The 4,827-nt window shown below is 42.7% G+C and overlaps 1 long non-coding RNA gene across 1 annotated transcript in view; it reads right to left on the reverse strand.

Moving 5' to 3' along the window:
* Positions 1 to 1,503: 1,503 nt before the first annotated feature.
* LOC309365452 overlaps positions 1,504 to 4,827 on the reverse strand; it is a 258,469-nt gene continuing 255,145 nt past the window's right edge. The window contains exons 2-3 of the long non-coding RNA XR_014166160.1: positions 2,652 to 2,719; positions 1,504 to 2,586 (exon numbers count right to left, since the gene is read on the reverse strand). This is a non-coding gene — a long non-coding RNA (uncharacterized lncRNA). The remainder of the gene's footprint in view (positions 2,587 to 2,651; positions 2,720 to 4,827) is intronic.

A 4,827-nucleotide genomic window follows, 5' to 3' on the forward strand; every position in this document is an offset into this window, starting at 1 on the left:
ATATTTTTTTATGTTTTAACAGAGAGGGGCACTAGCTATTTGGCCTGAGGGCCACATTCACTTTTGGCCAACTCTCCAGAGGCCACATGGCAAGCAGTGGGTGTCCCCCCCCAGACACACACACACATATATGACACACACATGCACACAACTTCCCCCTCACCAGCCGATCCACGATCATTATAATTATGGTGGGCAGAGAGGGCGCACCCATTTGAGGATGCTGAGCTGCACAGAGAGCTTTAAACCCCCAGCACTGGTTACTTTTTGTTTTAATTACAGTGGTACCTCGGCTTAAGAACTTGATTTGTTCTGGAGGTCCGTTCTTAACCTGAAACTGTTCTTAACCTGAGGTACCACTTTAGCTAATGGGGCCTCCCGCTGCCGCTGTGCCACCGCTGCACGATTTCTATTCTCACCCTGAAGCAAAGTTCTTAACCTGAGGTAATATTTCTGGGTTAGCGGAGTCTGTAACCTGAGGTACCACTGTATGCTGCTGTCAAAATCAGTGGGGCACTACTGAGGTGGGGAGAAAAAAGTGCTTTGGAGAACTGCATCATGCCACCCATTTTAAACCGCATATTACTCCTTTGTCTCAGCTTGGGCTACAGGTCTCTGTGTATGTGAATATATAAGTAGTTATTTTTATTTTATTTTCAAGTATTTTTGATCCCGCATCAACTGTTTTTGGAAGAGCTTTTACAGGCAATGTTGGTCAAAACTTGACCTGCCAATTTTGTGATCGAACAAGCAGCCCACCAGCCAGACAATGTAGCCTACAGGGGTACCAACTTGAATAAAATATGGGCGGGGGGAGGTAAGTCCTGCCCTGCATAATCAATCACAAGATGTGGCACACAAACACCATCTGAATGGCAATCTCATTCAACAGGGGAGGGGGGGCACCTCAAATATTTTGTAGGGGAGTGAAGGGACCTCGGCCCCTAGGAGCTGACACACCTATGGTAGCCTACCAAGCACAGGACAATTCTCTTCTCCGGAGTTTGAGAACCACCACTGTTATCTCAGATCTTCAACACACCAAGCTTTAAGCCAGACATTCCTGCTTTGAATTACTGTTATAATGGGCAACATTGTTGACTTGGCGTTTTAAATGATGTGTTATTTTTTTAAAGGGGATGCGGGTGGCACTGTGGCTTAAACCACAGAGCCTAGGACTTGTCGATCAGAAGGTTGGCAGTTCGAATCCCCGCGATGGGGTGAGCTCCCATTGCTCAGTCCCTGCTCCTGCCCACCTAGCAGTTCGAAAGCACATCAAAGTGCAAGTAGATAAATAGGTACCGCTCCGGCGGGAAGGTAAACGGTGTTTCCATGCGCTGCTCTGGTTCGCCAGAAGCAGCTTAGTCCTGCTGGCCACATGACCCGGAAGCTGTACGCCGGCTCCCTCGGCCAATAAAGCGAGATGAGCGCCACAACCCCAGAGTCGGCCACAACTGGACCTAATGGTCAGGGGTCCCTTTACCTTTACTATTTTTAAAAAACAACAACAACATTGTATTTATTGTGTTCTGCTTTTATTTATATTAGTTATAATAATTCTACTACATTTTAAAATTTTATCATCTCTGTTAACTGCTTGGGGATTTTTTGCTCAAAATGTTAAGTGGTGTAGAGCTTTTCTAAATGAATAACATTGTCTCCCCACCCTCCTGGAAAATAGCTGACTAATTATTGGAAGGAATGAGAAATGAAAGCAAGCTAGTCCTTACAAGGTGCTGGATATGAGAGAAAGCAACACTTATGGAAATCCTGGCAAACTCTGAATATGCCTGTCATCATAGTCTGAGAAATTAAAGATAAATAGGGTTCAATATGTACAAACACTAGCATGACCGGAGGTTGAAGGCATGAAGAGAGCAGACCTTAGTGTTCCTAAGAGCAAAATGTCACTTATGACCCAAGAGGAGAATGGAAATACAAATAATGACACATAAGTCAAAGGTGTCCTCAGGCTTCCAGTAAGAACAGGCACTGTTACTTACTAAAAGAACCACCTGTCTTACTATAAAACACAATTGAGGCCTAGCACCTCCATCAACAGCCAGTCATCTTATCATGTATACAAACAACTATTGGGTTTTTTTCTTCCCAAGCTGCCTCTGGAAGACAGATGGTCCCACCTGCAGCTATTAACATGCTGGTCTCCCAGTAATAGTGCATGCACTTTTTCCACAATTATACACCAATATATTTTTGGACACCATGGCTTTGTTGGTAATTCAGCAGCGTGAAGGGAAAGAGGGAAAAGAGCAGATACAAACGGACTAGATGATGTGATATACAGTACTTCATTTGGTACAAGAAGACAGGGGCCATGAGATGCTTACTATCAGGAGAAGCAAAATGGTCACTGGCTATGCTTCTGGGGGCAGATGGGAGTTGTACTTCAGCAACATCTGGCGAGTCAAAGGTTCCCCACACCTGCTCTAGTTTATATACCTGTTTCTTCTAAAATAATATATGTTTTTGCCTTGAATGCTTTCTCTGACTTTTATATATCCTAAACTCAAGAGCAGCTTGGGAATCATCTGGATTGTCCTCACATGGAAATTCGTATAAACCCGTCTGTTGGCCTTAAGGAAGCGTCTAAAGACAGACAGACAGACAGACAGACAGACAGACAGACAGACACACACACACACACACACACACACACACAGTTACATTTGGGCTATTTTATGGTAGTTGTCATTAAGAACTTGTTTTACCTGCACAAGTTACTTCCCTCACCCTTAAAATTACAAGGCAAATGCTTGGTTAGACACTGGTGACTGGGAAAATAAGATAAAGGTTTAGGTCGAAATTATGAAATTGGAAAAAACAAGAGAGATGCAGGACAAGTGAAAGAAACCTTCTCACAGCCATAACATGGGAAGTCCCAGTAATTTTTTTAATTTGGAATGTATAATTGGCTTTATTGTTTGTATTATGATGTGATGTGATAAGATTTGATTTGATACCAATTCGGAATGTTATTAATGAGAAATTAATAAAAACTATTTCAAATCCCCTAAAAAACTCCATATTTCCATCATGGGAAAAATGCTTGGCTAGAACCCCCATATTCCCTCATCAGGGAAACACTTGTTTGGGGACCCCATGCCCTTGTCATAACTTCGGTGTCCTAAACATAGAGAATTTAGTCATCTCCCTTCTCCTCTGTCTCAACACTAAAACCTGGCCATTCACTGAAACTGGATATAGGCAATGGACAAAGAAAAATAAATGTCTAACAAAGAAAGGTTTATCTCCTTTAAGGGGAAAGGGCCAGAGAAAGTGTCGAAGGAAATTGTGAAAAGTGAGATAAAAGTGTTAATATGCAAACAAACTGGGAATAGAAAGGAAGGGGGTGAGAGATGAAAAAAAAACCTTTATAGGAGAAAGTGAATGTAAAAGAACATGTGTGTGTGAAAGAAACTGTCAGAATATGTGGAATGGGAGAAGATACAAGCCAAGTGTGAAAGATGAATAGGAGAAGAAATGAGAGCAGATATGCAACCATTCTTTGAGAGAGACATAGGACAGAAAGGGGAAAATATAAAAGGAAAAGCTTTCTCCATTTAGTGTTTCTGGATCCACAAATTCTGCTTAAAATGGGGAGGCCGAGTCACAATGTCCAGAGCAAATGTCTGTATTTAGCTTGAGGGAAACTGAACGATGGGCCTGCTTGCTATAAGGAAAACACTGACAAAGAATTTGGAAATTTTCAAAGATGGATTCAGTATCAGTAGATAGTTATGCCAATAATTGTCCGCTGACTATGCCAAACTCTGCCTCCGTCCACCACCATTTTGTGACTGGTGCGCCTCAGAAATTCCAGCCAGTCAAGTGGACCCTGAGGGAAGAAAGTTTGAGAACCCCTGAGATATGGGGTTGGACGCTAGCTTAGATGGCTTTTTTAAAAAAAAGGTTGGACAAATTCATGAATGATAAATCTATCAACAGTGAATAGCTGTAAGTGCAAAGATGGGAACCTTTGTGTTCAGTGCCAGTATACCTCCAGTGACAGTTGCTGTTGACAAAGGACAAGGATTGACCATCATGTTCTTCTTGCAAGTTTCCCGAGGGGGATCTGGCATTGAGTCCTGTGCTAGCCAAGAGTTAGAAGAGAAGGACGTAAGAATTTACTGACTGGAGGAGACCATATAGCCATTTAGTTAAGGGGGAAAACTCTGTCTCTAATAGCGGTCAGCTATGTGATGTGACAGTACGAGAAAATAACAGATTCTGCTTTAAAGACTAATTTGGAGAGAGAGAGAAAAATCAGCCCCAGAGAAAAATAAAATATCCATATATTATGAGCCTGTTTTAATTCTAAAAATGGCTTTCTTTCTTACATTTCTAGCCCACCATTCCTTCAGGAATTCAGGGTGGGATACATGATATCCCCCACCTCAGTTTTTCCTCAACAGCAACCTGTTGAGGGAAGCTAGGTTGGGAGAGAGTTGACTGGCATTGGCACAAGGTCACCGTGAACTTTGTGGCTTCTTGGGAATTTGAAGCGGGATTTCCCTGGTTTAAGACCAGACCTCTTAACTACAATGCTGTGCTAGTTTTATGTAGTGCGGACAGGGTTTTGGTACAAGATCTTAAGGCAGGACATAGCCTGTAGGCATTCATTGTGTACTGGGACGGGTCTCTGGGAGCCTCTCAAAGCATCTCTATGACTACTTGTAACCCAAGCCGATGTTGTTATCACAGAGCTATCATCTGACCCTTCAGACTCCCGATATTACATTACAGGCTATCGAGGGGCTTAATACTGTGTTCTTCTTCTTTGCCCCGCCATGCTTAGTTACAAAGTAG

The sequence above is a fragment of the Podarcis melisellensis genome (genome assembly GCF_964234715.1).
Source record: "Podarcis melisellensis genome assembly, chromosome: 2".
NCBI lineage: Eukaryota > Metazoa > Chordata > Lepidosauria > Squamata > Lacertidae > Podarcis > Podarcis melisellensis.